A 17017-nucleotide genomic window follows, 5' to 3' on the forward strand; every position below is an offset into this window, starting at 1 on the left:
CTGCCAGAAAAGTGCAACTCGTTCCAGTTGCATTTTTTTTGAACTGCAGTTTCACTTTTCTGAGGTGACTGAGACTTAAGAAAATCTCAGTCACCTGAGACATAGGCATATATGTTTGTTCATCTCAGTGCATGTTGTTCATGCAGTATATATGTTTGTTTAGAAGCCCACGGTGACTACCAGGTATGAAAATATTTTAAGGGTACTAGGTAGATTTATACAACATCCAAAATGTTAGCATCGAGATTTTTGATTCAGTTTCATCGTCAGTTTCTTTCTTTTAGAGTGCGTATTTCTTTCGGATATAAAATACGAAATGCCTCGCTTCTAGTTTTATTTATAAAGCGGGACCAAAACTGATTGTAGGGGCCGGGGACAAAGCATAGCGAGAATGAGGAGACTTGTTTGACTTGAAAATGTATCAAGCAAGTCTAATCTGCTGGCGATGACTTTTCTTTTGTTTTTGCGAGAGGACGTGGAGAACAGGTAGGAAGGCAGGCGTATGAAGCAACATCACGGACATATCGTTCATCAGCCTATATAATAAACAAGCCATCAAACCAGTAGAGCACAAAACCAGTTATACACCACCTAAGCTAGCTAGCCAAACCAGCTAGTAGCCGAGATGCGGAACCCCAAACCCTTTTTCGTCGTCATCTCGATCTGCTTGTTTGCGTTGTCGAAATGCACGAGCGCAGGCAGCGGCGGCAAGCCCCTGGTCACGGCCATCACTAAAGACGCGAACACCTTGCTGTACACGGCGCCCCTCAAGGACGGCCGGCCGCTCGTGGTGGACCTCTCCGGCCCGGCAATCACGCTGGCATGCAGCTCCAAGACCGGGACGGTCACGAGGCTCTCCGCAAGCGCCACCGACGGCGCCAACCCTCTGTTCCCGGTGTCCTTCTCGGCGACCGCCTCCTGCGCGTCCAAGGCGCCGGCCGGTGCCGTCGGCGTCGCGGGGCTCGCGCCCTCCAGCCAGTCGTCGCTCCCCGCGCAGGTGGCGCGCACGCAGAAGGTCGCCAAGAAGGTCGCGCTCTGCCTCCCGAGCGACGGCAAGACGACGACCGGCAACAGCGTGGGCGCGCGTGGCCATCTTCGGCGGAGGACCCTTGTTCTTCATCCCGTCGGACCGCGGCGACTTCACGACGATGCTGGCCGGCACGGCTCCGCTTCGCGGGTTCAACGGATCCCCCGGGTACTTCCTCTCCGCCACCGGCATCACCGTGGACCGGAAGAAAGTGCCACTGTCCGGCCCGCTCGTCGTCGGGCTGAGCTCGACCATCCCCTACACGGCTCTCCGCGCCGACGTGTACCAGGCGTTCGATCAGGCCGGTACATGTGATGCGCGACTGTGCGAGGCATGGAGCCCACGTATATACTCCACCCGTCAGTGTAGAGAATGGGGTCGGTGTTGCTTCCTTTTCGTGTGCCGCGGAACGGGTGGGACGCGCGCGCGAGCAAGGAAACGTGGCTGTCGCTCTCACCTTGGGCTGTTTCTATTTGACGTTGACTTGCTGCATCAACCTGCCTTCCTCCTCTTGTCTTGGTGTACGTGTACCGTACCGGGAAACGTCGCTGTCGCTGTCGCTGTCGCGCGCGGTTACTTTGAGCAGCATGTGTTTTTTGCCGCTGAAGGCTCCGTCTGGCTGGATACGTATCCTTTTCGTTCCACCTCTCTCCCTTCCCTTTCGCAGCTAGCGCAGGAAACGCACCAGCCGAGATGCACGTAATTAATTGCACTTGATGGACGAACCGACGGCCTCCAATTCATCTCCTACGACTTGGCATGCAAAACTATTGTTGTTTCGGGCCTCAAGAAAATTGCATTTCAGCGGAACAAAATGCTCGCTCAACATGTATACCCCCACAAAGGTTTCCTTTTTTCCAGGAAACAAGGCCATCTGATTCGTTTCATCTAACCAAGTACACCAACAGCAGCAGCAGCATAAAACATAAACCAACTTCAAGGGATGCAGTACCCAATTTGTCATGTGCAACACTCCGACCAACAATTACCAAGAATGGAGGCCATTCTGTCAAGTAAAGTATGTACAGAAAAATATGTTATGTCTTAGCTGAAACTGTGCATCAACATAGGACAAGTTTATATTACTGAATGAGAGTATAATACTGAACATTTGTTGTTTCACGTCAGACCAAAATTTCCATTGCTGTGCACCAAAACCAAGTGTCCTGGAGTTTCGTTTATAGGTTTATTTATTATCTCTGAAATCGAATCTGCAACTAGCTTGATACCTTGACGGACTGGTCCGAGAATGCTCCGCCGATTTGTCCATCCACTCCTCTAGCTGCTCAAGAAAAAAAAAATCGTTTTTTCAGATTGGGGAGAAGATGGTTGGGTGCTGGGGTTTCGGCGTATCGTACCTGCAGCCGCTGGAGAAGGGCGACGGGCAAGGCGGGCAGAGCCGCCGCGTCCACGCCGGCGTGCAGCAACCGCCGTAAGCCACACGCGCGACGCAGGCAGCGAATTCGACGGAGCGCTGCGCACCGTTTTAACGGAGCACGCGCGCACCGGCGAACAAGCCGCCGCGACGTCGTGGCTTCTGGCCGGCGGCACACCTCGAATCGGCGAGACTGGGGCTGCGGCGTCGATCTGATGCGGGAGTGGAGGGCAGGAGGAACTGAGGACGGAGGCATCAAGGGACGGCGGAGGGGAGGAGGAGGCGGTAGTGTGGGATACGAGGCAGCGGCGGAGGGTACATGCCGGTGGCCGGCGCCGGAGGGACAAGCGGGGATCTTGGGCGCCTAAAGGTTTGTGGTGGGGCAGTGATTTAGCGGTTCCATGGAGTAGAATAGAGAAAGGAGGAGGATCTGGTCAGCGGCGCGAGGGATCGCCGGAGCCGGCCACTCGGCCAGGGTCTGCCGGCGACGGAGTAGGCGCAAATGGAGCTGGTGCGGTGGGGGATAGAACGAGAGGCGTGGGTGGTGTGACTTGTGTCGATGGGTGGCCTATGCCCAAAATTTGTCTCCTTATTATTTCGGGCCAAAGTTCCTGCTCGGCCCGAAACGAAAAATTTAGCTCCAAAATCAATTTCCATGGATGGCAGGCTCAGCGTGTGAAAATTATTTTGGCTCCTCTTCCACTCAAGAAAGAGTACATGCTTGCGTACAGACGTATGGATGCATGCAAATGCGGTTCTACAACCAAGCATAATTCAAGGCATGAACTGATGAACATACGCATACGCACTTCATTGCACTTGTAACAATTGAATATCTTCCAATTAATTGTTTCCAAATAAGATCCATCAAACAAAAGAAAAAAACCGACGAGGCACGATGAGTCCAAGAAAACACAGATTTTTAGTGTAGGCACATATACCTCAAGAGAAGCGGTCGTGAACCCAGAATGGAGGAGGACCCATGGAGCTGACACCGAACCACATGCATCGGCATCGTGTCCGCGTCACCCACCAAAAGGCAATGCGGAATCAGGCAAAGACCAAGAAGCCACGGACCAAGACGATGCCTCAAGAAACCACGAGCGAAATGCTAGACTAGATATGATTATTACAAAATCTACTGACTTCGCTACAAGTTTAATTCGATAGATATGATTATTACAAAAGAAACAAATACAACTTCTGAAAACTAGACTCGATATTATACAAGACCTGAAACTATATAACACAACCACCGCCACCGGTGCTCCTCTTATGTTTCTCCGTTGTCGTTGCCATTGCCGGAAAAAGAGTCGTGGTGCTAAAACTGCTTCTCCCCAGCCAACTTGGTCCACCAGTATCTCCTCGGTTCTGGACCGCATGCCAAATAATTCAAGAGATCAATTTCCCATCCATCTACAAAGTTTAACTACTCTGGAGTAAATAGAATATGGGCACCACTAGGAATCGGAAGCCGATATGTGCTTCCCATCGGAGTATCGGACCACTGTACGTCTGCAGGATTAGAAGCAACCATTCGATCTAAACTAGCCCGTGCGTCTGTTTCCGTCAATGGAGCGCCGATTTGTTTGCTTCCGTTCAAAAACAGATCCCGTACTACACGCTAATTAATTATTGTTGGTAGCATATTCCTAGGAGTTTAAAACGAGTCCATGTAAAAAAAGAAAGAGTTTAAAACGAGAATATAGGAATCCATTACCATTTATAACATGGATTTTCAGGACTCTTCCCGATAACTACTCATTCCCGATTTTCAAGAAAAAATTTAGTTTATAAGGAAACTATTTATTTAAGCAAAATAGGTCTCCATAACATGTGATTTGCTTCCTTACAGAACAAATGGCATTTCCAGTGCTATTTATATTTGCTTCGGATGAATAAAAGATACGGAGTACTATTTTTTAAAATCAACTACGGAAACTAATTATTTAAACAAAATAAGGCATGTGATTTGCTTCCTTACAGAACAAATGGTATTCCCAGTGCTATTTATATTTGCTTCCGATGGATAAAAAAAAAATGTTTCCAAATCAATTAGCATTATAATGCGCATTTCCAAACTGCTCCCGATCGATAATTACTCATTCCTGATTTTCAGGAAAATCATTTAGCTTCTAAGGAAACTAATTATTTAAGTAAAATAAGTCTCCATGACATGTGATTTGCTACTTTCGATGGATAAAAAATTATGTTTCCAATGCTACTAAAATATGCTTCTAATGGAACCAAAATAGGCTGCGATCTGACAAGCTTCAACGTATTGTTTTTAAAATAACAAAATCATGCTTCTGCCAACCGGATAATTGATTTCTTCGTCACTGAAATTTGCTTCAGTTTTAAGGTTGCTTCTATCATATATAACGTGGTATTGTTTTTCAAAAGCTTCACAGTGTTGTCCATAGATCATGGATTATACAATGGCTTCAATCAGAGTATTACTAGTGCTAGCTTCAAATGAATTCGGGATATGTTTCCTAAAGTTCGCTACTGTTGAAAGATGAATTTGCTTCCGAGTAGAGATTCGTGTCAAATGGTAACGGATCAAGTACTAAGCGTCTCTGTATAAATAAGAGCTTCGGATCCAATATATGTTGCAACTACAAATAATCAACTATTTGGGCGAAGACACAAGCACATCCTGGATGGATGCCATTGTCCTTCGAGCGCCCCTTAGTCATCATCGTCTTGAAGTCTTGGACTCCACCAAAATTCATGGTGCTGCAAATGTCAGCGTGTTTATGCCCAAGATCAACAGTAAGCCAACAAGTAATGACGTCAGACATGCTCGATGAAGCATGGAGTCGCCGGCTTGTCACTGTTGTAAAGTGTGATCAACAACCTCATGGATTTCAATGCCCGCGTCCATGATCTTGCTTCAAACAAGATATAAAATTAAAACTATCATAGCACTTCAGAACATCAAAGAACCTGCAGGACAGGGAATGGTGGGTGGAGCACAGCGGTATAGGTGAACTGGGAAGGATAGGAATAAGGAGCAGTGACGGTTTTGAGGAAGAAGGGCAGCAATATTATGGGAGTCACCGTGTGTAATTTCCGGGCTGCCTTTTTAAGAAGACAGCGGGCTGCTGCAGGGGCCATTGGATGCAGGGAGGAATCGAGGGTGTCAGATCGGTCCGATCTGCTTCACATCGGCCTATGATAAGTAGTATTTACCATAGAATATTTACAAAAGAAACTATTACAACTTGTCAAAATGCAACTGAATACTACACATAAACACAGCAGCAGGCACTGCCACCGAAGCTGTGACAAAGAAGCCAGAGGCAGCAAGGGGCAAAGCAGCCGTCCCCAACTCTATAAACCAACAGCGTTACCATCTCACGCTTACACTTCCCTGGACAAGTAGGTGACAAATCTCAACATCAGTATAATACAGCAAACATTTCACCTTTGGCTAAGCAAATTTTCATAAAATGTCATGACTGTAGCAAAGAAACAATATACACTAATCTACTCCCAGCAATACACGTCTGACCAATTGAAACAACTACCACAGGCTACTAAAAGAATTAGTCAGCATGAATTATTTTCAGACTCAAACACCAGCCACAGAATATAAAATCGCAAAACTCAGCAGCATTGGTATCAATGTACTAGATTTCATCTTGTTGCAGGCTAGAAACTGACTGTAATTCATCAACAGCGACAGAAATCAAATGAACACGACACAACAGCGGTATAAAAAATAGCAGCTAGACAAGTGCCATCTGCCACTATGCTTAGATCGATTAAGGATTCAATGGAGCTAATTCAACATGTATAATAAAAACAAAAAGAATGCAAGGACGTATCAGAGGTAAGATGGTGATTTTGTCAAGATAAAAGCGCACTTGCTATTATAAAAAAAAAAAAACGTGAACCAAAGGAGACTTCATGTTCCCAGAAATATTTAGATCATCGGCTGATACGCCAAAGCACATAATAACCACAACTAGATGTCCGTCGTATAACAGAGCACACAAGAGCTGGGGATCGAAGATTGAACCAGGAGCTCACCGGAGAGGTTGTAGCCAAGGCCAAGCATTGCTGCCACCGCACCATACAACATTCTCAACAGCTACGAAGATGCTCTCGAATGCAACAGTCCAGTGATATGAAATACTGAAAGAGATACATAATATAAGACAATTAACAACAGTTATATTATCCTAGTAGGTGTTTAACCAAAGAAATTGACATGCTCTAGAAGAAAGAAAAAGGCTTTCAAAAGCTACAGTATGCTTACCATTGTGCGATTGATGCTCGAGACATGTCTCAGTTGTCTCTGGGGAATCCATCTTACAAGTAGTGCGCACTTATTCATGGTTAGTACAGCAAACTCTGTTCTTATCTATTCTATAACCAGAAATAGCACAAGAACAAAGATAAGAATTAGTTTACCTAAACAAGATCTGCTCTAAATCACACAAACCACATAAACTAGCTTTAGCTTCAGTGAGAAAAGCACAAGCACATTTGAACCTGGCAACAAAACAATATTACTACTAGAGGCAGACTGCAAGTAATTCAATGGCTGCTGTCATGGAGTCTTAGTTTAGCAAAAAAGAAAGAGAATTTCAACTATAAGATGGTAGGAGTAGCACTCAAACATCTAAATGTGCACATCAAAATCACACAAACACTATCATGACTGAATATAATATAGCAACATAAACAATGTATAGAGCAAACAGCCCTTAGCATTCAATGGTTCAAATGTAGGCAGTAGAAAATTAAACCAGGAATATATTTAACAAACAGGTATGCAGACTATGCAGTATCAAATAGCATGGTACAAACAGAAGATTACCAATTCGTACTACCAACATTGAGCATTTAGGATTCAGTACTCCAAAAGATCATTATTATATATGCAAAAAAAGATCTAGAAGTGCTAGCAAGACTAAACCATGGTAGCTCTTAAATCAACAACACATCAGTACAAGGAACTAGCTGCACCTGACTAGATGCTTCAGTAGCAGAGCTTCAGCATTACCAGAAGATGCAATTAGTATCAGGAAAATAATTAACTAAATGCTGTGGGCAGGACCAAAGAAGGATATTAGGGCCTCGACCAATACCAAATTCAACTAAATACTAAGGTTTTAATATGATTGTTCATACACAGACATGTTGCTTTGTGTGCTAATTTTTTGACTGAATGTGCAAACAGAACAAGCTAGATTAACTACTAGACCATAGTGTAACTCTGAAATATAGCATCTGTTGTACACATGCCCATTTTACAAATGCATGCATCTCTACTTGAGCACCAGAAACTAAGGTTTCAGGTCTCAACGCCCTCGAAATCTAATGTAAACAGAGGACGGACAGCAACCAACATGATTAATACAAAGGAGTAAGCTCCACATCAACAATATGATGACATGCTTAACCAAATAATGGAGGCCCAATGCTGACAAACAAAGCAAAAAAAACATTGCAGTGTTGACATGGCCCTGAACAACAGCAGCAAGGTCGCAGTGGTGGTCCTTGGGAGCAACCTCCTGCACTCCACGGTCACGCCCTACATGGTCTTCAGATTCAGGTCATGGAGGAGGTCCTGTATGGCCACATCCATGGCCTCATCCATACAAATATGTGCGTAGGCATAAATCAGTATATATTCATGGCTATAGCATGACGTAGAAAATTAAAGCTCATCCACTTGGCAGCAGTTATCTTCACTTAGAGGATTTATAGAAAGAAGATTAAATTGATAATGTATAACAATCAGGCATGACTTAAAAAACAGCAACAGATTTTACCAACTAGCTGGACAGTAGTTTGATTAATTACAAGTAATGCATATAGGACACTAAACATTAAGGGATATGCATAGGAGTGCTCTCATCAACATCATCTTCTATCCATGAGGCTAAGCAAGAGAGTAACCTAGATACAGACAATAACGAAAAAAACATATAAGTCACAATTAGTAAACTCTGTCATTCCAGTTTGATAAGGAAGCATCATCCTCACCTACTACAGCCACTCCTGCATGCTCGCTCTGCTGCTGGCAATTGCCTCCACGGCCGTCATCGCGCTCCTGCTGCTGCAGCTGTAGTAAATCTGCGCACACGTGTCCTCGAAATTACAAGCCAAGTCACTAGCTCCAATGCCTTTTCCCGTGTCACTGCCTACACAAAGCAAGATACTTCAAATTAAAAGGAGAGATTTAGGAATTGAGATCCTAAAGTGCTCAAGTTATCGTATACAAACATAGCGTGTCCTGACATGAATAGCTAAAGAAACAAATAGTTCTGAAATTGCATGATAACGCCCAGAAACAAGTAAACAAGAGGGTTAGCATGTAGATTATTCACAGACTATAAACTTGTGCACGCCGTAACAAGCTAGAATAAGAATGATTAGCTTGGAGGTTCTTTACTGATTATTGGCAGCTCTCAATCTTTCCTTGCTTCATTGCTCAGTAATTTTCTGTACTGATTTTATAAAACCAATTGGTGCGATGGCAAATTCAGGACAAAACAAACTAGCTGGAACTTATATTTATATCAAGACAGAGTATTTCGTGTTGGAAGAAACATATCGCCGTTATTTTCTCGAAAACCCGATTACATAAAACCTAGCTCTAACTTGCACCTGCTAGTACCAGGGACGAGTGAAGAAAATAGAATGCACAACTACCAAAATGCATAGCCTTCATACTTGATCCCCCTAATTTGCTAACCACACTAGATGGCTACACTGTCAAACTAACCCAGGAGCTATGAATCCACGTAGTAGCTTCAGAACATCGCCAACAACAGAAACTAGTCGAGTGCTAGCTTTATAACTCAATGGTGCTAAACCGTTCACAGCTGCCGGCAAGAGCTTCCCATACCTGAAAACTGCGGCCCCAACAGAGTAGCAGCACCAGATGTCTGAGGGAGTCGGACGGGGACGAGGTGCGCTGTCGAGTCCTGGTCGGAGAAGCTGCTGGACCGGCGGTACTACTGCTACGACGCCTCCATCCTCCTCCTGCTGCTCTGCCAAGAAGCAATTTTTCAGTCAAACTGAATCAGGGGAGCAAAAGTATTGGGTTTAGGGTTTGGATACCGTACCTGCAGGGCGACGACACGGAACAAGGCGCCGCGTGGGCCACGGTCTGGTCCTCGGCGGAGACAGGGAACAGAACGGTGGAGCTGCGCCGCCGCGACCGGATGGCCGGCAGCACCTCGCCGGCGTGAAGCACGCACCCGCCGTCCACGCACGCGACGCAGGCGGCGACTTCGACGGAGCGCCGCGCACCGTCCTACCGGTGCACGCGCGCGCCGGCGAAAAGGCCGCCGCGACGCAGTGGTTCCTGGGGGCTCAGCCTCACTGCTTCGCGAGTCCATGGCGGCTTCCGTCGATCTTGCGCGTGGGGCTCAGGAGGGGAGGTGGACGGCGGTGGGGATGAGCGGCGGCGGCGTTCGATTTGGTAGGGCGAGGGGATCGCGGCGTCTCCGCGGTTTTATTTTTGTTCAGTCTGCATCTGACGGACTGCAAAATGGGCCGGTGGGCGCTGCCGAGCTGCAAAATGGGCTGGTGGGCCGGTGGACACCGCCTCCCCTCAAAGACTTGAGTTTTAGCGCTCAGAGTTCTCCCGCTTGACTGAAATTAATTACATTTTGTTGGCATCCTAGCTCAAAACGGTGCCTATATTTTATGTGCTCATATTTATTTAGTTTACCAATAAACGAGACATAATATGGGGCAAAGAAAATAGTCTGGATCCCCTTTATGTTCTTTTTGTGATCAAGTACACTCGGTAAATCATCTCCTTTTTTTCAGTGTCATACAGCTTGGGTGGTGTGGGGGCGATGGAGCAGATTTTGGGTAACAACCTATACCCTAACAATTTGTGACAGTCATGGGCATGGTTTCATGCTAATTTACGTCATGGGGATGATTACTTCATGGTTGCTACATCTGCTATTTGGACTACCAGAAATAAAGCTACCTTTGATAAACATAGAATGAGAACTCCGTGTGAGATTATTTTCTTTGCTTCACATTTTTTGGAAGATCAAGGTAAAGAGAAGTTGAATCTTGGAGCTACGAAGATGTTGGAAGTTGTGATGGGTCTGCTGAGAGCTCAATCTACTACTTGTGGCGGATCATATCCTTTGTTTCTCAAGATGGGAGAATAGTTTCGGATCCCGAAGTTTGCATTCCTTCAAGAAAAAAAATTGTTGGGAGTGTTCTTCTTTTGTATCCTAGGTACTACGGTTTTAGGTCTCTGAGTTTGTTTTATAATTTTTTGTGTTGTTGGCTAGTGGTAGCAGGTTTTCGTCCCATAGTGGATACTTGGTATCGAGCATTCGTAGTGGGTTTCATGCTACTCCACCAACCCGCTTCCCTTGTCTCCCCCTTCTTCGTATAACGTGAACTAGTTGAGCTGGTTATTTATGTTTTTGTAATGGAAAGGGGTGGAAGCCCAGATGGAAAAAAATACTCCTACCACTACTAAGTTAATTAGTGTTTGCCTAAATTTTTTGTTCTTAACCATGAGACACAATTCGCTCTTCATACCGTGTGCTTTACCACATTAGGATTTGATCGGTCGAGCAAGGGCAGATGCAATCATGCATGCTTTGAAACGGTGACATTACTAATATTGTTATGTTGATATTGTGTCTTCGAGAGATGGCACTTCACCTTAATTACACTTACAATGGTGGACATGTGTCCAAGCTCGGTGCCTCTACCGGGAGTTGATAGTGGTGTCCCTTTGTCGAGTACCACACCCATAAGATTTGGAAAACCCCTTCGTCATAAAGTGCTTGTTGGGTCTCCATGTATGTCACTCATAACTTTTTTATATACATTTATTGTTTCTCCTATCTTGTGTGAATTGTTAGGCAAACCACCACATTTTGACTTCATCATGTGCCTATCTTTAGCACGATGCCCGAGAACATCGAGGAGTGTCTTCGGCACGAGGGAAATGCATTCGATGGTTGAGACTATGGGGCGACGCCAAAGTGTCATCGATGAAGCAAGAAAGATAACACACGACCGAGACCATGTGGAATCAAAGTGTCATCACCATGGTCAAAAAATAACGCATTGTGTGGTGACCCATCATACCACTACGTGGTGTAGTATGCAAGTGATTGACATAACACTAATGAAACATTGTTCCACTAGTATTACACCACTCGGAGTGGTACAACAGAAACATTTGTAGGGCCAAGACATGTCTATAGAATTACACACAGACTCTATACAGAAGATCAGCACAACCTCCTACTTTACAATGAGGTAAAATTGCAAATAAACTCCAAAAGAACAACTCGTAGTCTAACTTATCACTAACTCTATCTATAGAGGGGCTATGACTGGATTCTAGCTAAGTAGGTGCTAAGATTAGGAAACTAGTTCCCCTCTACTTATAATCTAGGTTTCTTCATGATGGATGTAATGATTGACTCCGTCTGGCAGAGTCCTATCTCTTCAAGTAGTTGACTCATCTGTCTTCGAGTTTCATTGTAGATCCTCGTTCGATGCCTCCATGTCTAAGTAGGGGGGTCAAAGAAGGTGAGTACGAGCGTACTCAACAAGTTTGTTATAGGAAAAGAGGTGTTTAATGCAACAGTTGCAGCCATAGACCAGGAAGTCATAGGCAATGCACGTTTCCGTAAACATTTCTTCAAAGGTTGCTTTTATTCTGAAAAACTATATCCGTCAACCTTCAACGGGTGTCTAGAACTTCATGAAGTTCCTTTCTGGTCGCGTTCGTAGTTCTAAACCTGGAGCAGGGAGTGACAAGCCACAATTTGATACACTTTGCAGAGGTGTTGCTTTACCCATGATAGAACTTATCCTTGTTGCCAACCGGGCGTACTTTCCTGTCCACACTTCCTTGGTGTGAGGCCCAATATAAGGTCCTAGCCAATCATTGTATTTCTCCGCGATTTCGCACACCCACCCGTATTGTAGTTACGGTCTTGGATCCTCGTCGGTTCCTTTGTCCGACCTCGATTCTATGCTCCCGCCAGCCCACGGACTCCTAAGGTAAGTTTTGACCTCAGCACCTTCACCGGTCTTCTACAACCCATCATAGACCACGATAACATGAGGACTTCAGGGGTTCCCACCACTCCGGTTGGTCCTTCCTGGATGCAACTGCTCCGGTAAAGTGCGTCCATTGATGTATAGAAGTAAGAAATACAACTAACTACTCCGTCCAATTTCAGATCTTATGACTAACACGAGTATTACGGCGCAAGAATTACTGTACGACATTGGTTGTTAATCCTAGATGAGTAACCTAATTGCAATGGAACCTCCACCATCAACTCAAACCATGGTTCCATTACCCACCACATAGTCATATTCATAATTGGAAAATTAATATTTGCTCTGTAGTGAAAATAATTTGATAAACATAATCAAGGTGACATGAGCAAGTGATGAACTTGCCTTTCTCGACTACAAGATTATGCAGGAAAGGACTTCCATACGGGATAACTCCAAATTCTGAAATAGCATCACCGTCGTCCGGTAAGGACAATGTTTAAAAAATTGGCATAATGCTATAATGCATAGTATGATATGCAATCGTACTTAGCGTGACCTAACCCCGATGATTTATAATTAGTGAGTTGTGATGATTGCTTTAGGGTGTGTTGCACTTTTAGAGTGATTCCCAAACAATGTTCTTATTAGGGTTTTGTTAACTCGGCATCATATACAAGTGGTGTAATAGAGTATAGCAATTATATTGGCACACAAGGAATAGTAATTGGCATAGTGTTAACAAATAAAGAACAATGGTTAGTTTTAATACTATAGGATATGGTTAATGATTACTTCTTACTTACTTCAAAAGAATAACTATTGAAGAACATGTTATATAAGGAACAATAAGTATTTCAAGTAGAAACTATTTGCTTCTATGGTTTACTATGGTTCTCAGTTGAGTGTCCTAATTAAGTATTATATGGATCCTAAGCAAAATGAAGTTACATGCATCTAGTATTTGTAGGGTTTAGTTAAGCATGAACATATAAAGTGAATTACTATATAGTATTGTTATTATGGTTGATCACAATGATGTGATACTAAATAAGGATGGTTAAGGTTGATGACTTTGAGAATAAAAACTAGGGTTTACAATTCCTTCTCAAGGGTTTCACTTAAGTAAGTATGAGGTAGATCTTTAAATGAAATGAGTTTCTAATCATATAGTAGTTGGATGATTTACTTGAGAATTAGCACATAATGTACATCATTATATATGGTTGCTACTTTAGTTTATCAAAGTGGAATTATAAAAATGAATGATGATTAATAGTGATAAGTATCAATTAGGGTTCATCATGAGGTGGTATTAGTTGGCCATATAAGATCTTATTCAAGATGAAGACATGGAATAATAACTTGATTTATATTTGGGCTAGTATGATCTTAATAGAACATGAGCATGCTTTTGTTTTCTTAGTATAGATATATGAGTAAGGTTTAAGTTTATATGATTACATTTCATAATCCCCTAGGGTTTTAGGAGTGAAAGAAATTTAGTGTTTCACATAAAATCATGGAGTTAGGGTTTTACTCATAACTGAACTAGGGTTTTCTATTTGTCCAAACATTGTTGAGAAATCATTTGTTATGTAAAGTTGAAATTAAGAAACAACTTTTAAGTTCAAGGTAATAATGGGTTTATCATTTTTCCTATTTTTTAATAAACAATTATAAATAAGGTAAATACAATTTAGAGGTTTAAATACTAACAATGATAATTATGATAAAAGAAAATTATTTTGATATTTTCTTTATTTTATAAGTTACTATTGCTTATTTTAGAAGTTTTACTAATTATTGATTTTTCTTGGAATTTAGGACAAGAGAAAATACTTTAAATAATAAATCCTAAATGATTAAATTTTCATTCACTACAACATGATCAGCCCTAAAACAACACATAGTTTGCAACGGTGGTGATATGTGTATCTACCGTCAACCTCTCCCACGTCCCCACGCCTAAGTCCACCCCCACCTCCACCTCCGCATCTCCATCCCAACTTCTGATCCCCATTACTCGCAAGTCCATCTTAACCCTAACGTCAGTACGCCGCCACAAATCAAGCCATTGAACTACATTTTCTCTCTTCCTCTCCTGTTTTCCCTTGCCTCATGTTGTTGTTACTGCTCGGAAACCACACGAGGCGGCGACTACACAATGAATGATGTGGCGGCGTGTGTGCAAGGAGAAGCGGCGAGGTGGAGCATGGTGGTCATGGCGGACCAAGGGCAATCCAGGTACGATTCCTCGTTTCTCTCTTTCAGATTCATGTCTCTTTTTAATCCAGGCGCGATTCCTCGTTTCCCCCTTCAGATCCATGTCTCGTTTTTCCTATTCTTGACTAATTCTGCAACCTCGCCGCATCCCCTTCGGTTGGTAGGTGGTGAGGATGAAGGTTCCGATGGGGATTTGGGACTGGTGCCTGTGGGCAACGAGGGCAGTCGGGCCTAGGCCCAGCATCCACCGTTGTTGACGTTGCCGCCGGCGTCGATGATAGCCATCTCATGTCCATCATCACAGGTGCCTAACTGTCTTCCCGTGCTATTATTTGTGCAGTGTTAGGCTTGTCCTAGGTATATACAGGACTTCTCACCTAATGCATCGTGAGTGCTAAATGCAGAGTCTGATTTTCCATGCGCACTGTTCTAAGTATTTAAGTAAGTGATCAGGAAGATTGCAAAAGGATTAGAATTGATATTTGCAACTGGGCATATGTTTATATTCTGGGTAATGACGTATTTCCTCCTGCAGCTTTCCGCACCTACAAATTTACGAGAAATAACTGGATTTTACTTCAGCATATTAGAAGAAATTTGTGCGTGAACTAATTGTCATGCACCCGTACCTTGGCTAGGTAAGGTACCTGTTCTCTATGTAACTACAGGGCTAGAACTTAAGTTGTTAGTAGAGCAGAAAATCTGGGTGTAGATTCAGGCTTATCGACAGTATGCCCATTAACATTTTTTTCTAACTGGACCATATCAGCGGTCCTTCCCAAACTTTACCATAAACGCTAATTATGAATCTGTGTGCACATTCTATATATTTTATTATCTAGGTGCATTGCCCCTCGTTCTTATTTTCTTACTGCTATCTGCTTAGAAATACACAATTAGAAGCACCTGCAATGCTGATAAGTGCCAGTCAAATGTCAGTTTGCGTGCTAGTTATAGAAATCCACGGCCAGAATAGTAAACCTCCCGTATTTGAACTGTACCAGGGAAAAAAACTTCAGTTATAGAGGTGAAGTTCACTCGATGGACATGTTATTTGTGTTTCCTACTCAATACTTGGAAGTTTTGGCTGGCAAACAAAGGGAGTGGAACTATATTTCTATCTTGGCTTGTTTTGAGACCACTAAAAACTCCTCTTTACCCCGAGGTAAATGCAAGCTAATCGCCCGTGCTTTGTTTTACATTCATTGTATTGATCTAGTTAAATATAAGTTTATGATATGGTATCAGATGGATGTTTCATATGCTTATCATGGTTACTTATCTTTTTGTATTTACCTTTGTATTTCGATCTGTGTGGTAATGAGTTGACGTGTAGCATGCAGACTCGGGCGTTGGCATGCTACTGACGTGCTGGAAGAGATTCCAAGCAACATGTAGATGTGAATTTAAAGGTATCACCAACTGAGAAATTCCAAGAAGCATGTTTCTTTCATTTTTCAGTACACTTCACTCTACATGTATGTACACTATGAAATGCCTACAGACATGGTCTTACCACTGTTAAAATCATGTCTATGTTCAATTTATCAAGGAAAGAAACATCTGTGATTACATCATCAAACGTGGATCTATGTTCAAACTTTAGTACTCTAGTAATTATTTAAATTGATGTTACTTCTGGCAACAAGCATGATTTTCAGGAGAAGTAAAACTCAAAAGTGCCTAAAGCAGTTGTGCTTTCTAATATAAACACGCACACCTTCTTAATATGTTGTTTCTAAAATTTACTTGCATTGGACACTGATGTTTTTTCCATTGTTGTGTTAACAAGTTTTTATTTTTCTGTAGATTCAAAAGATAAAGGGAGGATGATATGGGTGAAAAATTGAATGGAAGGAAGAAAATGATGTTTCTGCTTGATAATCTTCTTCTGATACCAACATCTTTAGTTATCTCGTAGGAAGAAAGTGATGTTGTAAACACAATATTTATATAAGGAGTGATGTTGTATTCACGTGGATGTTGTTCCTCTTGTAATGCTACGATTTTAATCCAATATATAGTATTTTTCTCTTCTCTATAAAAAGTGATATTGATTTTTCGCACTTCACGTATGTCTTCAAGGCATAGGCTGGACCCAATTCAAAATAATTGCAAAACAAAGATAAATATTTGTTTTGTTATATGTGGACCACCGCTTGAAAGCAGTAAACCAATATTATGTGTGTCATGAATTCAATCGGGTAGTGTAAGCACCAACATATGTAATCGTTGCTCACCCTTAGTTCTATACGTTGCTGCCTAGCAACGCCCCTGTTACCAACGAACCTATATGCGTTGCATTGTACCTTTGCAACACCCAAAAACGCAACGCATCATTATTCGTTGGTAGAGTCGCT

At 43.0% G+C, this 17017-nt stretch overlaps 3 long non-coding RNA genes and 1 pseudogene across 6 annotated transcripts; 2 read left to right on the forward strand and 2 right to left on the reverse strand.

Annotated features, from left to right (window-relative positions):
• Nucleotides 1-590: 590 nt before the first annotated feature.
• Nucleotides 591-1745, forward strand: LOC127313989 (chitinase CLP-like; annotated as a pseudogene).
• Nucleotides 1746-2090: 345 nt separating this feature from the next.
• LOC127314011 (uncharacterized) lies at nt 2091-2996 on the reverse strand. The gene is made up of 2 exons (XR_011745092.1): nt 2386-2996; nt 2091-2309 (listed from the first exon to the last, which is right to left on the reverse strand). It is a non-coding gene; the product is annotated as an uncharacterized lncRNA (long non-coding RNA).
• Nucleotides 2997-5405: 2409 nt separating this feature from the next.
• Nucleotides 5406-9835, reverse strand: LOC127314070 (uncharacterized). Of its 2 annotated transcripts, none has more exons than XR_011745097.1 (6): nt 9491-9835; nt 9271-9415; nt 8406-8563; nt 6670-6779; nt 6441-6545; nt 5406-5778 (listed from the first exon to the last, which is right to left on the reverse strand). It is a non-coding gene; the product is annotated as an uncharacterized lncRNA (long non-coding RNA). The 2 variants fall into 2 exon arrangements; XR_011745096.1 differs by having other exon boundaries at nt 6670-8318.
• A 4529-nt stretch (nt 9836-14364) lies between these two features.
• On the forward strand, nt 14365-16686 carry LOC127314046 (uncharacterized). 3 transcript variants are annotated; one of them, XR_007859312.2, is made up of 7 exons: nt 14365-14678; nt 14822-14961; nt 15062-15098; nt 15193-15295; nt 15662-15822; nt 15994-16069; nt 16467-16686. It is a non-coding gene; the product is annotated as an uncharacterized lncRNA (long non-coding RNA). The 3 variants fall into 3 exon arrangements; XR_007859314.2 differs by having other exon boundaries at nt 16001-16069; XR_007859315.2 differs by lacking the exon at nt 15062-15098.
• The last annotated feature ends 331 nt before the right edge of the window (nt 16687-17017 follow it).

The sequence above is a fragment of the Lolium perenne genome, chromosome 1 (genome assembly GCF_019359855.2).
Source record: "Lolium perenne isolate Kyuss_39 chromosome 1, Kyuss_2.0, whole genome shotgun sequence".
NCBI classification, from domain to species: domain Eukaryota; kingdom Viridiplantae; phylum Streptophyta; class Magnoliopsida; order Poales; family Poaceae; genus Lolium; species Lolium perenne.